The sequence below is a fragment of the Acomys minous genome (genome assembly GCF_964271855.1).
Source record: "Acomys minous genome assembly, chromosome: 1".
NCBI classification, from domain to species: domain Eukaryota; kingdom Metazoa; phylum Chordata; class Mammalia; order Rodentia; family Muridae; genus Acomys; species Acomys minous.
The window spans coordinates 140530848-140543438 of NC_140483.1; positions in this window are offsets into that span (position 1 = coordinate 140530848).

Here is a 12591-nt window from a genome sequence, read left to right on the forward strand (position 1 = left end):
CAGACAGCTCCTGCTCCTGCTGTTAGGAATCCCACATTAAGACTAAGCTGCGTACCTGTTGCATATATGCAGCCGGCTAGGTTTGTACCATGCATGCTCTCTGCTTGGTTCTGTCTTTGCACGCCTCCCTGGTCCCAGGTGTGTTGATTCTGTAGGTTTTCTTGAGGTGGTGTCCTTAAACCCTTTGGCTCCTTCAATGCCTCCTTCCCCTCTTACCCTGGATTCCTCAGTGTTTGGCTATGGGTCTCTGCATCTGTTTCCATAAGTTTCTGGGTGAAGCCTCTCCGATGATAGTTAGGCAAGGCTCCTATCTACCAGTATAGCAGAATATCATTACAGTGTCAGGGGTTGGCTCCCTCTCATGGCATAGGTCTCAAGCTGGGAGAGTCACTGGTTGCACACTCCCTCAAGTTCTGCTACATCCTTACCACTGCACAGCTTGTAGGTAGGACAAGTTGTAGATGGAAGATTTCATGGCTGGGTTGGTGTCCCAATCACTCAATTAGAAGTCTTGCCTGGTTACAGGAGATGGTAGGTTCAGGGTCTATATCCCCCACTGCTATGAGTCTGAGCTAGGGTCACCCTTATAGATTCCTGGGAGTTTCTCTTGCCCTAGGTTTCTAGCTAGGTTCCAGAGATGCCCCCTCCCAGTTAGTCGATCCCAGTACTCTCCACCTCAATTCTCACCCCCTACCTGATCCCTGCAGCTCCTGTCCTATCCCCTCCCTCACCCAGTCCTCTCCTCCTCTTCCACCCACAATATCTACTCTGTTTACCTTACTCAATGAGATTCAAGCATTGTCATTTAACCCTCCTTGCTATCTAGCTTCTTCGGGTCTGTGGATTGTCGTATGTTTATCCTATACTTTATGGCTAATAGCCACTTAAAAGTGAGTACATATCATGTTTGCCTTTCCAGGTCTGTGTTATTCCACGCAGAATGATCTTTTCTAGTTCCATGCATTTGCCTGCACATTTCATGAGGTCCTTGTTTTTAATAGCTGAGTAATACTCCATTGTGTTAAATGCACTACATTTTCTTTATCCATTTTTGGTTGAGGGACATCTAGGTTGGTTCTGGATTCTTGTTATTATGAATAAAGCTACTGTGAACATAGTTGAGCAAATGTCCTTGTTGTATGGTGGAGCATCTTTTGGGTATATGCCCAGGGGTGATATAGCTGGGTCTTGAAGTAGCACTATTTCCAGTTTTCTGAGAAAGTGCCAGATTAATTTCCAAAGTAGTTGTACATGTTTGCACTCGCACCAGCAATGGAGGAATGTTTTCCTTGCTCCACACCTCTGTAGCATATGCTGTTAGTTGAGTTTTTAATGTAGCCATTCTGACGGGTGTCAGATGAAATCTCAAAGTCATTTTGATTTGCATTTCTCTGATGGCTAAAGACGTTGAACATTTTTTTAAGTGTTTCTGGGCCACTAGAGATTTGTCTGTGGAGAATTCTCTGTTGGGATCTGTACCCATATTTAATTAGGTTATTTGGTTTCTTGATGTCGAGTTTTTTTAGTTCTTTATATATTTTGGATATCAGCCTTCTGTCAGATGGGAAGTTGGTGAAGATCTTTTCCCATTCTGTAAGCTTCCATTTTATCCTATTGATAGTATCCTTTGCCTTACAGAACATTTTCAGTTTTATAAGGTCCCATTTATTAATTGTTGCTCTTAGTGCCTGAGCTATTATTGGTGTTCTTCTCAGGAGGTTGTCTCCTGTGCCTACACATTCAGGATTATTCCCTCACTTTTTATTCTATCAGGTATAATATATTTGGTTTTATGTTGAAGTCTTTGATCCACTTGGACTTGAGTTTTGTGCAGGGTGATAAATATAGATCTATTTGCATTCTTTTACATTCAGACATCCAGTTAGACCACCACCATTTAATGAAGATGCTTTCTTTTTCTCATTGTATAATTTTGTCAACTTTATCAAAACTCAAGGGTCCATAGGTATGTGGATTTACTTCTGGGTCTTCAATTTGATTCTATTGATCAATCTGTCCATTTTTATGACAATACCATGCAGCTTTTATTACTATATTGCTCTGTAATGCAGCTTGAAATCAGGGATGGTGAGACCTCCAGCAGTTCTTTTATCATAATTGTTTTAGCTATCTTGGGGTTTTTGTTATTCCATATGAAGTTGAGTATTGTTCTTTAAAGGTCTGTAAAAATTGTGTTGGAATTCTGGTAGGAATTGGGTTGAATCTGTAAATTGTTTTTTGTAAGATAGCCTTTTCACTATGTTAATCCTACTGATTTATGAGCATGGGAGATCTTTCCATAGTCTGGTATCTTCTTCAATTTATTTTTTCAGAGACTTAAAGCTGTCATACAGATCTTTCACTTGCCTCCTTAGAGTTGTACCAAGATACTTTATATTATTTGTGGCTATTGTGAAGAGTGTTGTTTCCCTAGTTTCTTCTGTCCAGCCACTTTGCTGATGGTGTTTATCAGCTGGAGGATTTCTCTTGTGGAATTTTTGAGGACCTTCATATCATCTGCAAATAAGGATACTTTGACCATCTCCTTTCTGATTTGTATCCTCTTGACCCCCTTTAGTTGTCTTATTGCTCTAGGTAGAACTTCTAGTGCTATATTGAGGAGATATGGAGAGTGGGCAGCCTTGTGGTGTCCCTGATTTCAGTGGCATTGCTTTGAGTTGCTCCATTTAATTTGATGTTAGCTACTAGCATGTTGCATATAGCCTTTATTATGTTAGGTATGGGCCTTGTATGTTTGTTCTCTCTAAGACTTTTATCAAGAAGGAGTGTTGAACTTTGTCAAAGATTTTTTTCTGCATCTAATGAAATGATCATGTGATTTTTTTTCAGTTTGTTTATATGGTGGATTTTCCTATGTTGCACCATCTCTGCATGCCTGGGATGAAGCCTACTTGATCATTGTGGATGATGTATTTGAAGAGTTCTTGGATTCAGTTTGTGAGTATTTTATTGAGTATTTTGGCATCTATGTTCATAACTGAAATTAGTCTGAAATTCTCTTTCTTTGTTGAGTCTTTGTGTCAGGTGACTGTGGCCTCACTGAATGAGTTTGGCAATTTTCCTTCTGTTTCTATCGTGTGGAATAGTTTGAGGAACTGGTATTAGCTCTTCTTTGAAAAACTAGTAGAATTCTGCACTAAAACTATCTGGCTCTGGGGATTTTTTGGTTGGCAGACTTTTAATGACTGCTTCAATTTCCTTAGGGGTTATGGAACCATTTAAATTTTTTACCTGATCTTGAATAACGAGGATGCTAACTTTAGAATGGACTAACCCACAGAAGGAATCACAGCTGAGGAGACTATTGGGATGAGAGGTGAGGGCTGGCTGGAGACTGGAAGTTGAGGTATGATGTTAAAGTATGCATCTTGGCTTCATACTATTTTTTGTCTCTCTTTGTCCCACTGCCTGCTCCCTGCCATAACATTGTGCCTCATCTGGCATGGAATGGTGGCAAGAGATCATGGACTCAAAACTGTGAAATGGAGCTAAACTCAGTCTTTCCTCCCTGAAATTGTTTTCTAAGGTATGTGTCATGGCAACAGGAAAACATTAACCCACACAAAATATAAGCTGAGCAGACAGAAACAAGAAGCAAGATAACATGGAGCATTTGTTTGTTCCAGGAGCGTCAGGAGTGAGTTGGTGTTGGCCTGGGATGTTTGGAGCATAAAGAAAGGGGCCAATAGAGGATGAGAGTGTCCATCTTGGGTCCTCTAACTGTAGGTACTCTCCAAGTCTACACGAACAGCTCAATAGATTCCCTTCAACTCTTTTAAACCTTAGCTCAAATACAAACTCTTCCTTGTGGATCTTCCCATGGTAAACATGAGAGAGTTTCTGTGCTGAGGCTAAGCCTGGCTGTGGGAATAGATGGGAGGTTTGGTTTGGATCACACAGTCTTTCAGATCAATTTCAAATTGCCTTTGTTCTCTACACCAAAAGTTTGTTGACAAATGGAAAGGAAGTAAGGAGTCTAAATAGAATTAGGCTCCTGGGTCACAGGTAGTCAATTCAGGTTTCTCAGCTGTGTATTGGTCTTCCTGGAGACAGCCTCTCTCGAGGTGCTGAAGGTGACATTGTTTGTTTCCCTGAGATAGGCTTCTTGAAAAATTGGGGGCTGGAAATAGGACATTAGGGAGCACTGGGAAGCTGTGTGGACATTAGTTACTAGTTCTGTCTTTGTCAGTGACTCCCTTGAGGTTTAGTAACAGCATGGACACAGAACAGTGTCTGACACATTATCTGGATATGCTCAGAATTATTAAGTACTTAAAAATCATTTAGAAGAAGAGATTAAAATATCCCCTCCCAAACAGAGTCTCCTTTTCCTACATGCCTAATGTCATAGAAGAAGACAAATTCTGCACTGTGGACTACCCACTAAGGTTTTATTCCACATTTTTTCTGTGTTTTCATTTTTCCTATTAAAACATTAGGCTACGATCGAAAGTTCTTTAGCAGCATGCACTTATCTAAAGTTTGATTCTGTGACTCATGAGTGACAGCTCTTACAACTTTTCCTGAGTGAAATTCCCCCAAAGTACTTATTGATCTATCAATTGCTCCAAATGTCAGTTAACATTTATAAGCTATTACCACGAGATATGATAATACCTCTCCAGAACACCGTTGCTTTATGTCCACACCTGAGAGGGAGAGTTGTGCGAGGTTTTTTTTTTTCAAGATAAAACAAAATCCATAAACTAGACATATAACAATCCCCACCCTGTAAATTCCTTCCTAATAGTCATCTGAGTTTGTGAGAATCATTTAACAAAATTTCAGATTGTAAAAGAGAATTTCAAATCACACACAAATATCAACTACATATTCTGAGCAATTCCTGAATAAGTCAGGAAGTTTTTGAAGCACGTTCATATTTTGAACCCTTCTTCTCCATATGGTTGCTGTCTGATTAAAGTTCCCCTTCATCCAATTTCTCCTCCCCTCCCTACCCACCTAGGTCCACCCCCTTTCTGCCTCTCATTAGAAAGCAAACAGGGAAAACGATGATGATGATGGCAATGATGATGATGATAAATAAAACAAAACACACAGAAATAGGACAAAATAAACACAAAAGAAAGAGCCTAAGAAAGGGCACATAAAAAAGGTGAGGGGGATTGCTGAAGAGATGGCTCAGAAGTTAAGAGCACTATCTGTTCTTTCAAAGGTCATGAGTTCAATTCCCAGCACTCATATGGTGGCTCACAACCATCTATAATGAGATCTGGTGCCCTCTTCTGGCATGCAGGCACACATGCAGGCCGAATACTGTATAAATAATAAATAAATCTTTTTTTAAAAAGGAAAGAGAAGGCACAAGAAACAGTTATAGATGCAGAGACACACTCATACACTCAGGAATCTCATAAATGTGCAAAAGCTGATATCTATAATAGATACGCAAAAAATAACAATAAACAAGTAAAATAAAATAAGGGGAAAAAACCAAACCAAAGAAACAACAGCCCTGGTCCAACATTATGAGGCAAGCAACCTCCAAAGATGCCATTGAGTTTGTTTTCTGTTGGCTTGCATGTGTGTCAGGCCTATTGATTTTTGGGCCTTGTTTCCTTGGTGGCCTCCATCCCCTCTGGCTCTTTTGCCCTTTCTGTCTCCTAGTCCACAGGGTTCCCTGAGCCCTGAAGGGAGGGATTTGATGGAGACATCCCATTTAGGGCTGAGTATTCCAAGTCTCACACTCTCTGCATATTGTCTGGCTGTGAGTTCTGTATTTGTTCTGTCTGCTGCTAGAGGAAGCGTCTTCGATGATGGCTAATCCAGATTCTGATTTATGATAATAGCATAATTTTATTAGGAGTCATTTTATTGCTATGTTACTTTAGTAGAACAGTAGTATTGGCTTTTTACCCTAAGCCCCTGGGCTATCTAGTGTTAGGTTCTTGATCACCCAAGCACCACTGGGTTATGGGCTCCATTTGTACTGTGGGCCCTTAAGTAAAACCAGATATTGGTTGGTTACTCCCACAAGATTTTTGCCACCAGTGCTCTCGCATATCTTGTGGGCAGGACACCATTGTAGATTGAAGGTTTTGTAGCTGGGTTTTGGTACTTACATTTCTCTGTTGGCAATGGACAGAGTACTTTCCTATACCAAAGGCAGTACTCCATGAGGTGAAGGCTCTAGGTAGTTACCAGCTTGACTTCTCAATGTTCAATGGGTTGTATAGGTTTTATTTTCAGCAACAGGATCTTGTCTCAGGTTGTGGGAAGCAACATATAGTTTTGGAAACAGCCTGAGTTGTTTAGGGGTTCCCATTGGACTCATTTGGCCAATAAATAAATTCAATGTTACCCATTCCTGATACTGGAAGCCTAATTTGGTTATAAGAGGTGTCCATCTGGGGCTCTGTCTCCCCACTATTTGGTAGCTTCATTTGGATTTTATATATATATATATATATATATATATATATATATATATTCTTCTACTGTATTAGGTAAACTTTGAAGATTTTAAAGTTAGGCTAAATGAATTTTGTCCTATGATATTGACACAAGACTTTGGGGCCAAGGAGTACAGTGTAGTCATCTGAATAGGATGTGTCCCATATTCTCAGGCATTTTAGTACTTGGTCCCCAGTTGGTAACAGTTTGGACAGGTTTAGGAGATGTGGTCCTGCGGAAGAAGTATGTCACTGGGGGAAGACTTTGAGGTTTCAGAAACCCGACATTGTTTTGGATGTGCTGTCTGTGCTGGGTGTGTGTGGTTCAGGTTGTGATCTCTCAGTTTCTAGCTGCCATGCCTGTTACCTGCTGCCACCACCCTCTGAAACTGTAACCCCCAGTAACACTCTCTTTGACAGGATGTCTTGGTAGTGTTGTTTTATTATAGCAATAAGAAAGTAACTGACACACTTGACCTTTGCTTTTTAGTTGTCTTGGTTATTTGAACTGCTTTGGCATATTTCTGAGTGAACTTACTGAGGCAGAATGTCAGTATCCCACCTTGTCTCATTAGGGCAAAACAAGAAACATATTGAAGTAAATTTTAACTAGAAGAATGATTTTCTAGACATATCAGAGAACATAATATACTTAAACCACTAAGAAAGTGTGCTGGCATTGGCTAGAACACATGAAAGTCCAGAGTTAGGCCAGTTAAAGGCTTAGCACAGATAAGTGCATCCACTTTCTTTGCCATTGGCTCCTGTGGTGGTTTGAATGAAAATAGTCCTCATCAGCTCATATATTTGAATACTTAGTCCCCAGATAGTGGAACTGTTTGGGAAGGATTAGGAGGGTGGCCTTGCTGTGGGAGATGTGTCACTGAGGGTGGGCCTTGGAGCTTCAAAAGACTCAAGCCGTTTCTAATGTCTATCATTCTGCCTCCTGGTTTTACCTCGGATGTGAGTTCTCAGCTACTGCTCCAGAGCCATGCGTGCCTGCTTCCTTTCATGATGGTCATGGACTCTAAATCTCTGGAACTATAAACCCCAAATTGTTCTCTTTTATAAGTTGCCTTGGTAATGGCGTTTTGTCACAGCAGTTGAAAAGAAACTAAGGCAGTTTCTATTCTCTGACTATGCCATATGTTACCCTTATCCTTAAGATGGAATCATGGGACTGTGGTACCTTCTGCACCTCATATCCATGTAACCCAGCAACCCAGGGACAACAACAACAAAATGCTGGATATTTTCCAGTATTCTCTCTTGAGATGGAGAAAATACCTCCCAGATGCACTTAAAATGTCATATGGACACTCGTAAACTATCTCATCATCAGACTATGCCATCCTGTGAAACTGAGTTTAGTCCCCCCCCCCCACACACACACCCATCCCAGGGCTGCCATGTAATGTAGGGGCATAAAACAGTGGTCAGAGCAGGCACCGTTATATTCAACTGTACTATCATTGTGCCATGACAACGTAGAAAACTCTCAAACAAAACTATAATATTTTTAGCTAAACTGAAGCTTCTTTATTTCGAATTTATTCAAAATAACAGCAACAGCAGAAATAGCAAAGAAAGATAACAATTTTGAATCTTAGTGAGGTATTAGCCAAACACACAAAGTTAGGTTCAAGATAGAAGGCCTCAAGAGATTAATATATATTTTACTAGACTGGTAAAACATAGATAGGTTCCACTCTCTCAAAACCCTTACTTGAGGATGCTGTGATAAGAAAAGCAAGATGTGACTGTCTAACCACAGTATTGGTGGGACAACATAAAAAAAAATCAGGTATGTGATTTGAAAGTAGTTTTAGAACTAGACCAAGAGTACAACTTCTGAGTGGAAGTTTTAAAGAATGGAACAACATACAAACCGAAAGAAAAATTTAATCATGTAACTGTTGTCTGTGGTTCCTTAACCAATTAAATTATGAATTCATTAAATGAATGCACCTTTCTTACCAGCCAATTACCCTAAGCAGCAGGGAAAGGAGATTAAGGAGAACAAGAAACTTTCTTGGTATCAGTTCCACATGGCGAATTCCTTGGCGAATCCCTTGGTGTAATTCTCTGGGAATCTAACAGATCCTTTACCTGACAGAAGAAGCTGCACCCTCCGTCTTCTGAACCTACAACCTCTCTCCCATCCTCACTGCTCACCCCTCAACCCCCCATCTCTCTCTGGTCCCTTCCTCCCATTTGGATGGTCATTTTGCAATACAATAGCCCAGCCAGTGTCCCTGGCCTGGTCTTCAATCCTGGGCCCTTATGACTCTTCTCAGTCTATCACAGATGTTTATCTCAGTGGGGTCTCAATGGGGTCAAGCCTCCCAAGACTGCTTTCACCTTGGGCCCCCATCTAAGGCAAGGTCACACTCCTTCCCCATATAACCACAACAAGCTCCTCTGGAATATGTGTCAAAATCAAATCTCTGAGTTGAAGAAAAATTTGGGACTGAGGGCTTCGCTGACTGGCAGAGCGCTTTGCAGAACCAGTGACGTCCTGGGTTTGATATTCAGCACCTGCCAGAGCAGAATCAACACTAACAAAACACAGAAGGAAAAGCTTAGCCCACAAAAACATGGTACATGAGAATAAGTACCAAGCTATACCTCGATAAAGCTAGGCATGTCCAGGAACAAACAAACAAAGTGAATATTAGGTACACACACACACACACACACACACACACACACACACACACACACACACACACACACACCCTGGGAAGAATAAGTTTTCTTATGAAGCAGAAGCCATCAGGCTGGCCTTGTGATTTCTTTCTCTAAGAGCTGACTCCACATCGAAGCTTCTACTCATGGCTTTGGGGCTCTGATCAGACGGCGTGAAGCAGCAGCAGTGACTTTGTGACAGGGTGCGCTAATAGGTCTCATCTACAAGGGGGCAAGGAGCAAGCAGGCTTAGACTTGTGACCAGTGAAGACCCGGTAGTCATCCTATGAGGCAGGACAGGTGACTGGATCACTTCTATGGTTTGCAAACATCCATGCTTTGGTTGAAATGGCTTCCTGTGAGGTTCCTTATGTTTAACATAAGAACACTCCATTCAGTGTCAGGTGAGGGGCTGGTTCTCAGAGACTACCAATCTCTCCCTCAGTTACCTAAGAGAAAGTTATGTCATGATACAAAAGCCCACGTACCCTATTTGGAAATTCTGGTACTGCTGTGTAGTAGTTATAAAATTATTTTTAGTTCTCTTCAAACACAATGAGTGAGGTATCATTACAGGTGATGAGAGAAACATCCTGAGAGTGGATAGTCTTCCAAATTCTGGCACAAGCTATGTGCCAGAGACACACTGCATCCTTCATCCCTCTAACTTTAAATCTTACTGACAAACGTGGGTACCATCTCAGACACTTGCTCTTTTCTATTGTAAGCACAAAATGGGAATTGTAAACATCACTTGCAGTAGTAGCAATAGCAGCAATAACACAGAAATCAGATTCTGATAAGAAAGCATTTAAGATGCTATGAAGCGTTCCTTGTCTCAGTCTTAAGGATTGCTGCATGTTTATATAATGCTCTTCCTTTTTGTTGTTGTTGCTGTTCATGAGCTGATCCAAACTAATTGGTTAGAATTAGATTGTTTTCCATACATTTCCAGTCCCACTGATGAGTAAAATTTATGTAACAAGTTTCTCCAAAATGTAGCAAGGAGCCCACCTGTGATACTGTAAGCCAACAATCAGAGAATAAGGTGGCCTAATGAGACAGCACATGGTTCTCCACTCCTGACCTCTTTATATGTCTGCAGTGATGACCTGGGACCTCAAGGGAACATAGTGGCTACTTTGGATGACAGTTCTTTCAGGTTTCCTTTTCTTACATTACATAGAAGATGCCACCTGGGCAGTAACAGCTCCCATGAGTCAGTTCTGTCTTTTACAAATTCTACCTCGGGGCTGTCCATAAGGGTCATGACTTCTTAAAGAAAGGTTGAGTCCTCAACATGATAATCTTCTCTTACATTAATTACCCTGGGTTCTTGGTTTTGCATTGCCTTCTGGGATGTGGAAGCAACAGAAGAGTAAAGTGTTAAAGTAGATTAAGGGATTGGAGGAGGTGAAACAACCCAACCCGGCAGCAGAGATAAGGAGTCATTCAAGCGCCAACGAGCTGAGCCATCTCCCCAGCCTTTGAAAAAGTGGTCAAAGTCATTGGATCATGTCTGACAGATAGCTGACTGGTGTCTCTCCGTGGGCCATGGCCTTCTTCACGAGTGCCAGTTCCAGTGCAGGTTTGGCCTTGTTTTCACAACCCAGATCATCAGAGTCCCATTCCCACCCAACCACCGGCACACCCCTGCGGCAGCTTCTGCAGGAGGTCATGTCATCTCATCGTAACTGGGCTGTATTGACCCTGTCTTACCATATTTGGCTTTGATTCATTCACCAATGTTCTTTAAGAGTAGAACTCTCATATACCTTTCAGATCTCTAGCAAGTCTAGATCTCTAGCAAGACCACTGAGACAGAGGGGTGTCGGACACAGCAGACTTCACATAAATGTAATCATCTCCACTCTCCAGTAAAGCAAAAATAGTTGCTCTTATCAACCATCTTTTTAAGTGGTGCTTCCTGGTATCTTCCTCTTGGGAAAGAAAATCTCTGTGGGAGATCCCTCAGACCAAAATAAAGTCATTTGTGACATTATTAATGCTTACATGAATATTACTAATCAGCTTAATAGCACGAAGACGGTTTTTCTGAGTGAAAACACTGTAGCACGGTTAAAGCCTCCTTAATTACCCAGTGGGAGACTCTTGGTTTTCTGACCAACACTACAGACAATCCAGTTGTTTTCTCAGTGAAATTAGCACCACTTGAAGCTGTGGCTCCTTGCTTAAAACTGCTAGCTAAAAAACCTCTTTTGTCACCCACTCTCTTCTGTTTGTTCCATTTTGTTAGAAGGTTTTACATTATAAGCAATTAGAGCTGTACCTTGTGTTTCTTTCACCCTTTTTGTGGTCAGCTTCTATGTCTGGGTTTTGCTAATTTCGTCTGATGTGTCTGTATCTATTAGGGATGGAAATTGTTCCTTAACTGCCTGGTCCAAGCTATTTCCTCCTGCTCCCTGGTCCCATTTCCCTACTTTAGAAGACCATTGCTTTGTTTTCACATGACTCCTTTTACATAACCTCTCACCTTTCTAGGTGAGGCTTTTCATTTCAGTCTAGACTTAAAAACAAGGCTCACACACTCCTATTTACACACAACCCTTTGTTTCTGATAACTTCCTGTTCTCTGCCTTTTGGTTCTTTTCAGGTAGCCGACACAGGGACCTGACATTTTCATAGCAATACACTTTCTAGAGCTCTGACTTTCAGGCTTCTGGTATAACGTGAAGCTTTTATTGCATTTCATTAAAATGCTTCAACACGGTTTCTCTTAGGTCTTATCCAGCATCTAACCTGCACAGCTGGATGCCTAGCATTATTGGTTGGATGTGTTTGTCTATTAAAACTTTAAAAACCAGCCCTACTTATGTCCATAATTCCTGCTTATTTTATTGTCATATAAGCATGTAAGTATTATGCTCATAAAATGATAGTGCATGGGAAGGAGGCTAAATGTGAAGGCAGAGGCCAGAGATAAATTCTATCATGGCATGAAGGTGACATCTTCACCCTCCTCCAAGTTCAGGCCTTCATGTTGAAAAAAAAAAAAAGACTGGTTAACTTTGCACAGATAATGTAAGAGTCGAAGGCATTATGAGGCAAGTGAATACACTTCTAAGGTCTTTCGTTTACAGTTCTAGCCAAGGGAATGTCACATGGCATTAGGGAAGTGTGTTGAGATACTTTTAGGCAAAAGGTTAATACATATTCAAGAGCAAGTGCATACTACCTCTTCAGCAATGTTGGAGTCTGCAATGCTCTTCGGCAGTAAGTCTCAATGTAAAGGAGGGGATTGCTTCCACAGCTGCTGTCGATCTGTGTGTGCAAGAGGCACAGAGAAGAGCATTTCACAGCATTCCTCTCCATCCTCCAGTTATTACATTCTTTATGTACTCTTTTCTGAACCTTGGGCGGCTGGGAGTTGATATAGATGGTGGATTTATGGCGGAACAATCAACAGTTGCCAATTTATAGCCCTTTGAACAGCTAGCAGCTCTGCAAT